At 28.4% G+C, this 11,919-nt stretch overlaps 1 protein-coding gene across 4 annotated transcripts in view; it reads left to right on the top strand.

Annotated features, from left to right (window-relative positions):
• The first annotated feature begins 363 nt into the window (after positions 1-363).
• The window catches only part of LOC148230625 (uncharacterized), a 116,279-nt gene continuing 104,723 nt past the window's right edge, over positions 364-11,919 (top strand). For 2 of the 4 annotated variants that reach the window (XM_088194322.1, XM_088194320.1), the window contains exon 1: positions 364-459. The gene's annotated coding sequence lies outside the window, so the exon portion shown is untranslated. The remainder of the gene's footprint in view (positions 460-11,919) is intronic. The other 2 variants (XM_088194319.1, XM_088194318.1) reach the window with 1 other exon arrangement.

Here is an 11,919-nt window from a genome sequence, read left to right as displayed (position 1 = left end):
AAAGAAGTATCTATCTTCTTAATAATAATTCAGACACGTGCTATCGCAAATTAAATCACATATACTCAACCCTATGCATTTAATTAGACTCGTGCAGACTATCGTGCATAACATTACCCTACCATAAATCAAATCATATAATTAATTTTACAAACACATGTATTGTACTCTATTATACAATACTCGATCAGAGCATGCACTGCACACATTCTTAATGAGGAAACCCCTCCTACGGCACTACGGCGTAGTGTTGAATTTTCTTTCTTGGTGGTTGGTCGATCTAATCGATCTAGATCGCTTCAACGATCTACCGCCAGGAGCGCTGTTGTCGGCGGCGTGCGCGACTTCCCGTTCCACCTTGGCGCATTGGTGCGCGGTACTCCGGCGCACCAGCACGCGCCACAAACGAACACCTGATCTATAGATCCTTCGGCTGGATCATTGTCGCGCCGGGCTCAGGTGCAACGCCACACACTTATACAGCATCCGCGAATTTAACCCGTAAAAATACAACGAAAGTTAACCCATAAAAATCAGATCAAACTTAAAAATCATAAAAATAAAAACGCGTTTTAAAAATATTATAAAATTAAATAATTGCATTTTTATCTCCCAAACTTATAAATGATAGTTTATTACATATAAAAATATTTATTGTAAAATATTTTGATTGAGCCGATCGATGTTTTCGGACGAATTCGTGTGAAACTAAACGAGCATGAATAATACGCTCGATCGAAAAGTGAAATAGCGCAGTGTCGTATTTATATATTATGTATAAAATATATTTTATTATATAAAAAATCGAGACACTTTTTTTGTTGATCTCATTATTTGCTATACACACAGCCTTCGATCGCGAATGGAAATCAGACGACCAACAATTGTGAAAATTGTGATACTGCTATTTTACCGTACCGTTTTACCGATCGATTTTATTATATAAAAACATTGACAATCGCCAGCTATAACAATAGTATAAAATGTGCGGATATTTAAATGTATTTTATAAATAAAGTGTATTGTTGTTGTTGGCGTATAAGGATTTAAAGGCGAAAAGGTGAGCGTTATTATTTTTATTGTAGCTATTTATACTTGCACGTTAAAGGTGAAAAACGCGAGGGTTAATTTGACTCTTTGAATTGATGTTAATTTAACCTGTTGCCCAAGCAACCTGTTGTTCGAAAGCCTCCCCCTGGATGGCGTTCGAACAGTGTTCAAAGTCCGTTAAATTAATTCTTAGTTGACCCCTCTCGTTACAACAATTGCAAGGGTGTGTAATCGCCGGTGTTCGTGTGGCAGACACGCAAATGTATGTGATGGAATTTTCTATGTAAAATGGTTGAATTTTAGACGTTATTTCTTCTATGTCTATAAACCAATAAATCTTATTATAAGAATGAGTATTATTTATAACCAAATATACATACTTATAAAATTTAATATAAATGCTTAATATGTTCTATAAAAATATATGTACACTCTATAATAAATTTTCTACTTGACTTATTATTAGTATATAAAATAGAACAAACATACATATTTATTATTGTTTATATATATAGTAAAAATTAAGCTTGGTAATATTTTTGATAAATATTTTTCTAAAAGCAGATTACAAATATAAATTTAATAATTTTTAAATGATCAATTTTTTTATCCTTTATTTTATAATTTGTCTTTTGCCAATAAGTGATTTTTATGCCTTTTTTCTCTTTCCCTTAGTTAATAAATACAAGGGAAAGATTTGGAAGTTCCCAGTGGAAATACTCTTTATTTGCCTTACTTATTTTTATAATATTTGTGCTTTAACTCTATTACTAGTGTTAGCATACATGATTAAAGATCTTAAATATATATTACTTTGTTATAAAATGATCATTATCTTCAAAACTAAAAGATCAATCTGATGCAAATGGAATTGTAAGACAAATTTATTTTCTTGATGCATTGCATTTGCTAGCAATGTCATGAAAGCATGTCTCAAACATAACTATTAAAAATTCATTCTGAAAAGGTGGATTTTCCAATATAATAACGAAACATTAACTTTTGAAAAACTTGACTGTATAAATAAAAGGAATAAAAACATTTCAGGTGTTATGCCTAAACAAGAATTAAAAAAATAGGTAGATATATATAATGATATTGAAGTGGTAACTACAATCACTTTATCAGAAATATATTTAAAAATACTGATGATGACTCCATATTTTTAAAATAGAGTGAGTGTAACATTGACATAAAATAAATATCAATTTTAGAAGCTTTTTTTTATTTATTTATTTTTCTTCTCCTTTATTTCACAATCTTTCTTTTGACAATGAGTGATTTGATTGGTTAATAAGAACAAGGACAAGAGAATAATACGTTAGAAAATATCCAGTGGAATCTTCATTTACTTGTCCAATTCATTTCTAGTATATTTGTGGTTTAGTTTTGTTAGTAATATAAGCTTACATGATACATCTTAAATATATATTTACATGCTTAAATCAACGTTTTTACGTTTTAATTTACTAGTTTGTTATGTTGTACTTTTAGTTTTTTAATATTGTTTAAGCACAATTTTTTCATTACATTTTGTAGACTTTCGCAATTGTAGTCACCGGCAACGTACTCGTTTGGAATATACCAAGGAGCATTAATTATTACATTTATATAGTTTTAGAACCTTTGTATAATATTTATATTTACCCTGGAGGAAGCACACTAAACCTGAGCTTCTTGCTGGTATCATTATTGCTTTGTATATCAATATTATATTTTCTAATGATAATTTTTTTTTAAACCAATTTAGCTTACAAAGCTTGAGTCAAAGTAGATTTCTATTGCTCCAAATGTGAGCTCTCCAAGTCAAATCTTTGTCAATATGAATTCCTAGATGCCTAGGTATTTAACAATGATTGATTTTGGAATCGCTTTACCATTAAGGAAGACCAAACTTTTTTGCGTGAAAGTAACGTCGAGAGGTTTATTTTCGTTAGCTTTGATCCTCCATTTTCAAACATGCATGCATATTGTTTAATTAAATGGTTTTGTAAACTCTTTATTGCTACTTTCGGCACCACGTATGATGCCATGATTGTTGCATCGTCCGCAAAATTAGCTATTTTTGTGTGTTTTGCAGTTGGTAGGTCCGCTGTGAATAACAGATACAATACTTGTTCTAGAACACTTCCTTGTGGCATACCTAAAAAAATAAGGTAAAAGTCTGCGGTGGAGTCTTCAAGCATGACTTGGAAGTGGCGATATGATTTATATGTTAAAAAAGTATGAAGAAGTTTTCGCTTAATTTTTATAAAGTAGTCATGGGTGCTACACTTTGTCAAATGCTTGCAAACTACCCAAAAACACAACACCGCAGTATTTTTTTCTCGATGTCTGTGTTGATGGATTTAACTAGTCTATGAACTTGCTTCACTGTGGAATGTTTATTCCAAAATCTGAATTGGGACTAGGCATGATTTTTATATTTACAAATATAGGCAGCATATTTATTTTTCCGTTACATTTTAAAGTATCTCAAGTTTTTAGATTGGCTTTTTTATTAAGGAAACTAATCATTATTGAAAACCATTAAAATTATATTCAAGTACAAATGCTTAAATTAATTCGCTATTTTTTGATCGTTATGAATACTATAAAGCGCTTTATCATTAGGATAATATTATGTACCTTTGCTAATATTAAGTTTTAAGAATAATTTAAATCTAAAGCTAACCTTCGACACGACGGTCCAACCATAAAAAATCTATAATTAAAAATCAAATCAGGACACGGTATTGAATCGTAGAAACTGATTAATGAGTTTTTCTCAAAAATTATATCAAAAAAAATCGTCGGGTCATAATGTTTATCGCCGTAAAATAAACAAATAATTGCCGTTAAAGATTTGCATTTGACCTTAATGTTACGGACTACCACGCTCAGATGGACACTCCACCAAACCTACGAATCCTACGACATGCTCCGGTGAAGCATTCCGAGGAAATGCACCCGCAGATCGATGAGGAAGTAGTGAACGATCCCGAGAGCCTCAAATCTTGATGTGAGAAACTCATTTACTGCAATTGAAAGCGCGATAGGGCAAACAAACAATTTAAATCCTAATCACTATATGTATTAGCAAGTCGCAATCTTCTGAGCCTACGGATTAAGGTATTTCTGTTTATTTTTTGTCACCTTGAGTGCGTTTCGAAGCCAGTGTTGTGTCCATTGTCCGATCCGCGGTGACACAACACTTTTTGAGTCGGCGAGTGAAAATGTGGCCGAGCTGGTGAGAGCAATTCGACACGCCGCCACTGTGCTCTGCTCAATACAAATGATCCATTGACCAATATATGTACATAAAATATGTATGTGTATTTTATATATATATATTATAGCGTATTAGTGCCCCTCCGACAAGGTTAAAATATTGCTAAGGTTTTTTTATCCGTTGTAGTGCATGTATTTCGTTCGGACACTGTAGGGCACAAGAACGTTTTAGAAAGTGTCTCTCGATAAAAAGCACTTGGGATATCAAAACAGTAAAAAAGTGAACAAATTTGTAAAAATTCAATAGTTGCGAAACGAAATAATAACAACAACAGCAAAAAAATATTCTATAATAATCTTACAATGACAGAGAATTTCAACCATTGAACAACTTGTGATTGAATATTTCTCAACATATTTTTTTTCATAGTTTAAGGCAAATTTATATGCAATATAAGGAATTTTGAGAATTAAAATAATATGTTATCAAAACAAATCAAGGTAATATATTAATTTGTATATATCTTTCTATATTTATTAAATTTACAAACAATAAAGATTTAGATATACAGGATTTAGGATTTATATATAAAATATCAAACAGTCCTTTTACTGATACATATTTATTTATTTATTTACAATACCAAATGCTTGAAAAGGTAAATAAAAATATTATTAAATAACGCTACAGTTCTTTTACAGAATTAATATTTCACTACAAATTTTCAATGATTAGATACCGAAAATCATTAAAAACTGTACAGAATATATTTTGTTAAAACTTATTATTTTTCTTATAATACTTAATCATTGCAAATACTAAATTAAAAAACAAAGAATTTAATATACGCATATTAATGTATTATTTTTACATGCAATATTAAAAAAATTAAGAAAAACTTTAGGTATTCACATGTATTTGGCAACCAATTTCATAGGAAGTTTATATAACTTCAAAATGATACTGTCAGTAATTTAAATGATATAATATGATACCTATAATTACTACAATAATTCTAATAGTTGTAGAAGTATTCGTTCGTATTTGTAGTAGAATATTCTGAAAAATTTTTTTTTTTAAAAACTCTAAAATATCAGTTGTGTAATTGATTCTTAATTATTTTGTATATTTTAACAATCAATGTAGTCAGTTTTTTACTAACTTACCGCTCAACTTCAGTCCAAATGTGCCCTTTTTTGTATCACAATTTTTATATTCTTATCTTTATGTTATTTATAACAATCATAAGCATAACAACTAATAGTTAACAAGCAAAATAGCGAAGATAAAACCACTGTAATTACATGAATTCTAGAAATTAATGATATTTTTTAATCAATATTGCATAGTTGTGGACTTTCTCAATAGCTTATATTTCTTATTCATATTTCTGAAATTAATACAATTAATATTAATGAACTAAATGAATTTTTTCAGCAATTAAATATCAACTAATTGTATTTAGTTGCTAAATAACTAAATAAAAATTAAGCGTTGTACTTATTTAAAGCTTGAAACAATAATGTTCTATATTTTTTTAAATTAAAATCAATAGTCTTGATACAATATAATATATAAATATGTGTGTTTGAACCTGTATTAGTTATTTAAACTATTTTATTATTTACTATTCGTTTTTCATATGGTTCAAAACTTTATTGTTATTAACAATACCAATACTAATGAACTTTTTCATTACATAATTACTTATAATAGCATTTAAATAATTATGTGCGACTTTTATGTAAAAAATTGTTTTTGTCCATATATAGAAACAATCATTCAGAATATAACTAAACATATAAAATAAAATAGCAGACTATTTATTTAAGCTATATGCTATTAAATAAAACTGCTGACCAAGTAGTCAATCGATAAAAATATAACTGACAATTAAATATTAATAAAACATACAAGTATAACAACTTATTATAATTTTTAATGAACTAGTTATTTATAAAACTATTAAATATTTAATTATATAATATTACTAAAAAAAATTGAATAAAACGGTAAATTATATTTTTTATACGTAGATTATAAATTTTAAGTTAAATATATGATTACTTCTACTTAAAATATATTATCACAATCGTGTTTTTAATTTTTTAGACAGTATACGAAATAATTTGTGATGTAAGCTATTTTTTTAATAATGATAGCAAAGTAAATTTTAACAATTTTTTCCTTACCAAAATACAGATAGAGTTCTCAAAAACTCAACAATAACTAATTGTACTTTTACGTTAGTCGACATTTTTAAACAAGATGACAGTTAGTAGTTTTTAGTTGTAGTTATTTTTAGTAGTTATTACTTTTTAACAAAATAAATATGCCCATTTAAAAGTGCCCCAATTAACTATAAAGTTTAATATTTATGCAAATCATAGCTCAAAGTATTATCAAAATATTTAGCAAATTAAAAAAATGTTTAATATAAATATTTTTTGTTCTACGTTATTTTGTGAAACGAGTACTTTTTTTGATCAAATAAAATCATGTCAGATTTAATTTTATTCTTACAGTTTTATCAAATTAAAATAGTAATTCATCAACGTTTAGCTTTCAACATTTAATCACGTGATTTGATAGTTGTTATCTCCATATTATATTTTAGTTTTTTCGAAATGTCTGTATTTGTTGTCCATTTTTTTACCTTAGTTAATATCCAACAATGACTATCATAAATATTCAATAAATATATATGTAGAAAAACAATTCACAGCTTTCTTGCATTTTACTCGAAAGTAAATATAATACATATCATATCTTATATTGACCCTATGCGTCAATATCTTATATTTACAAATTTACAGAGAATAAAATAATAATTAAACTATACACTATTTTTTCCATTAAATGAGCATTAATGAATAATAGTTTTATTATACTCAAAAGTCACTAAATGTAACATATCTTTTATATATATATTCTTAACGTTGAATTTTTTCTCAATTATAATTATTTTCTGATAAATTTTCTTGATAGAAATCTAGAAAATTCACGTAACAAATAAAAATGAAGCTTAGTGAGTCACCGTTATTGAAAATCTATTAGGCATTCTGTATAAATAACTAAAACACAAAAAAAATCATGAAAATGCTTTGTCATTGCTCATGCTTAGATGTGAGTTTTTCACATTTTTTCCATCCAAAAATTTTCACAATTTCCCGATTTTTCTCAGTAACATACAAGAGAACCGCGTGCGTCTAGAACCAGTCGCTTCTGTCTGTATCCATCATCCGGTATTGTTCAGCCACACGCATAAAGCCGTCATGGCCGCTCGTTCGGTCACGCAAGATGGCCGCTGACGTCACCACACAAAATGGCGGCGTGTCGCGTGACGTCACCCAAAATGGCGTCACTTCCGGCGGAAGATGCCGGCAGCATCCCGACTGTGCGTGTAAATCGATCGGTGTTATTGACTCCTAAAGCGCACTATACACACGATCAATACGATTTTTCTCATTTCTAAATTTTACATCAAATCCTGCAAACAATGGTGTAGCTGTGACAACAAAAAATGATATCCGGTTACGTACACACAGAGCTCTATGCTCTATACATCAGTTTATAGACTTAGTAAAATTTGTGTGGAATGTCGGTTGCATTGAGATTTTTTACTCTGCGGCTACTGTGTATAAAACATTTATTGATCGGAAACCTGAACAGGGTGTTTAGAACATATTGAAAAAATGAATGTTTTTATGGAAAGGCACGAAGTATTTTCATTACATTTTTTTAAAAAGAAACGCGTCACTTTCGCCCATATCTAATCTGAGTTTTTTAATTCTGAATGAATGTTTCTTATTGACAATGGATTTATTTAAATAGTTTTACTCGATTTAGTTTAAACTTATTATATTATATATTAGCTTTGGATAATCAAATCATTATTATATATAATAAGAAACCGCTTTGCGATCACCTTGTGGCACAACAATGAACAAAAAAGAAGCGATACGAAAATCGCACCAGAATTGTACGTGACATCTGATGTTTCATTTTAGTGAATGAAAGGACTACTACTCCGAACAAACCGGTTTTATTCGATAATTTTATTTATGTATATATATTTATTCTTTAATATCGAAACCTCAATAGGAATCGTCCTATATGACATGTTTCACACAAAGACAATCTGGGAGAACAATAAATAGCATGTCGCTATATTGTCATCTAATGGGACCAATTCATATTGAATTGTCTTGACAAATTACTTTCATACACACCCATTTATTAATTTGCATATGCTTGTTTCATATGTATCATGGCCCATCAAAAAAAATCTATGATATAAATTAGCAAAATATAGTCTTCTATTACCATAAATATAGTTAAAAAATGCTTTTTTCTGGATATAAATTTTTATACAAAATCAGTAATTTTGCACTAAACTATAAATTTATTTTTATTTACTTATGCAAGTATTTATTTACTCGCACTACTGAAAAACGTGTTAATTTTGTTTAGAATACGTAGTGAAAAACTTTTGCCAAATATTTTTTTTTTCAGTAAAATTGCGTATTCGTCCTTTTATTTTAACAATAATTTGCTTTATCTAGACTTGTCCTTTTGAAAGCCAGCGTACTTTTGTATATTTTTCACTTCAATATATTTTTGAAAAATGATAATAAAATCAACTGACTAATTTTCTTTCAGAGCTGTCGTAATAACGCCAGCACATTTACATGTATATATATGTAAGAAATACAAAGACTAATTTTCGTCTTTTTAGTAAAGTACCAAAACCACAAAAAATATGATCTTGTGAATCAAAATAAATTATTTTGAGAAATTCTAATTAGTTGAATTAGTGATACTGTAGTTTCATCTTTTTAAAGTTGAAAGTGAGTTTAAAAAATCCCGGATATTCCTGAGACACGACTGCTTTCTTACCGTATCATTGAAAAAAATATTTTTAATACACATACATATAGTATATTATATGTATAAAAATGCATACACATACTTATTTTATAAAAAAATAACTAAAGGCATATTTATGTTACATTTATTTATTTTTATTAACTACAAAAAACACAAATTCTATTAAACAAAATATTTTTTAGAAAAGCTAAGGCACTTAGGAACAAATTAGATGGTGTATTTTTAATTTTCATAGAAAATATTTCTGTCACTGAAAATAGTTGGCTGCTTTCCGTTGATGTTGGCTTAATTGTGAGCAAAAATTTATATTAAAAAATCAGATGTGTATCCTTTCTTCGGTTGGTTGCAAAATCTGTAATTAATTTTATCGACCGCATTTCTTCTTATTTACTGAATAAATATTCTGATATTAGTTGTTTGCTTAATTCTTCTTAGATTTTCAAAGGCATGATCAGTGTTACCTTTAATAATTAATTTGGTATCCGATTCCGAACTATCTAAGTAAAAAAAAATCATTCAAATAAATCTTTCCTATTATTAAAATATATATTTTTTGGGAACAACTCCAAAAATATTTCAACAAGCTTTTGTAAATAAATGTATTAAATCAATGAGCTGCTTATTAATTTTTATTTAATTTTTGATCTCAGTGCTGCAAACATTTCTAGTGATGTTGTGATAATTTCAGATAACTTTTTCAGTATAAAATTAGAAAGTCTTGAGTATCAAGATATTTTTTCGAGACAGCACAAAAGTCGGGAATTCCCGAATCTATAGTTTAAATACAGATTATAAGTTGATATTTAAAAAGTTCTAATCGAGAAATTCCTAAAATCTTTCTATGAATCCCTAGGGACATATATTTTTATTTATTTTTTAATAGAATATCATTATAATGTTTGTTTCTGTGAATAAGACTAACTGTATTATGCATACTTCATAATGTAATAGCCGATCAAATGATTACACGTTTTTATTTTTCTGAGTTTGTTTTAACTTTTTTAGAGAAGACTGTATTTTAAGTAATGCGCAATTAAACAAATATTTTGCCTTTATATGTTTGCCTATATTAAAACATGTTGCTTTTACAATTTTTTTTAAATATTTATCAATTGTAAAAACTTTGTCATTCAAAGTACTATTGAGAAAAATATTTTTTAGGGCTTTGCGCATAAAAAATCTCTAGAACGCATACATACATACATATATAAAGGAACTACTGTATGCATTACAATATATATATCGCACGAGAATGCTCTGCGGTTTTATGTGCACCGCAATCAGAATTATAAAGTATATGGGTCCGGATCCCACATCCTCTCACCCTCGGATCCAGGGTGCCATCGTCGCAACACGAGGATTGTTTTGACCACCACAAAATTATTGTACTTTTCAATAAGCGCATTGGAAACGATTTGATGCCTTATACATACACTCGTTATTGTTTATTTTTAAATAATAAAAAAATCGCATAATGTAACCATTACCTGCGATTGTGTGTGTCTAGCGCACACCACTATACTATAGTGACCATCGATCATGAGAAAGCGTTTAACAATAAAAATACCGGTAGCGGCAAATAATAAATTATAACGAGAGCAAAAAACCGATCACAACTGGATATAAAAGAGTGTAAAAAAACGGGCAGTAGTCGGTCACAAATACTGGGAAACGAGATTGGGCACAGTAGCCGTTGCCGTGGGCGGTACAATTACCCGCCGATTGGCCGCAGAGAGTATTGGTTCCTAATTTATTCTTACAAATCTAAATTGACAGTCGTTGACGATGACAGGCGCCGCCGACTTATGTTTGTATTTTTATCTGAGTATGTGTATATTTTTATACAAAGGCAGATGTAAACATAACCTCAATGTTTCGCGTAACCGTCGGCGGTCGGTGTGTTTTAACGCGAAACAATGGATTGTGGTGGAAATGTGTGAATTTTTTTATGGAATTTCAAGGGCGTTCTCATGGTGGTATTAAAATAAATAATTAAAGCAACGTGCGCAGATAAATAAAAATGTTGAAAAAGAAAGTGGGAGAGTCGTCCTAATCAACGAAAACCTCACATCTTTAAAGCAATATATTTACTATACAATTTTAGCTTAAATGTAACTAAAATATATTTAATATATTATTTTTAATAATTTTTCTTCAAATATTTTTGGTACTTGTGATATTTACGGATATTATTTTATCCTCTTTTAATTTTTAATTTAATAAAAAAACAGAAGTTCTTAAATTAACATGTAACTGATTACAGTAATTTTCCTTTGTGATTTTCTTCCATACATCTCAAAATTTTGTCCGTTAAAAGTTTCATCCCACAAGTATCCATAGAATTAATATGATTAAGAAATTCCGCTTCTAATGAACAAGAATACATTTTATTAGTTTCAAATATGTCGCTGAATATATGTTCTTTAATTGCTCCTTAATCCTTTCTTTCTTTTTAGTTTAAGTTTTTCCCCTTAATTGAAGCCAATAGTGTTTAATTTTTATTTTAATATCAAAAAATGGTTGTAAAATAGTACTTTAAATTCTGTTCAAATGTATATGTGTAAATTTATATTTCATAGAGTAATATTTTTTTTATTAAAAATCATTTTGTAAATAAACACTAATACATTTAATATATTTATAACATACTCTATCCCACTAATCCAATTTAGACATTCTACAATTGAATATATTATAATAATTTTATATAATTAGGAAAATAAAATTATATTATTGCTTAAAAATTAATTGTTTTTAATGCGCAATAA

The sequence above is a fragment of the Plectrocnemia conspersa genome, unplaced genomic scaffold (assembly GCF_051122295.1).
Source record: "Plectrocnemia conspersa isolate PC_06_02 unplaced genomic scaffold, ASM5112229v1 ptg000010l, whole genome shotgun sequence".
Lineage (NCBI taxonomy): Eukaryota > Metazoa > Arthropoda > Insecta > Trichoptera > Polycentropodidae > Plectrocnemia > Plectrocnemia conspersa.
The sequence above is the reverse complement of the archived record's forward strand: the minus strand, read 5'-3'. Positions and strand labels throughout refer to the sequence as shown.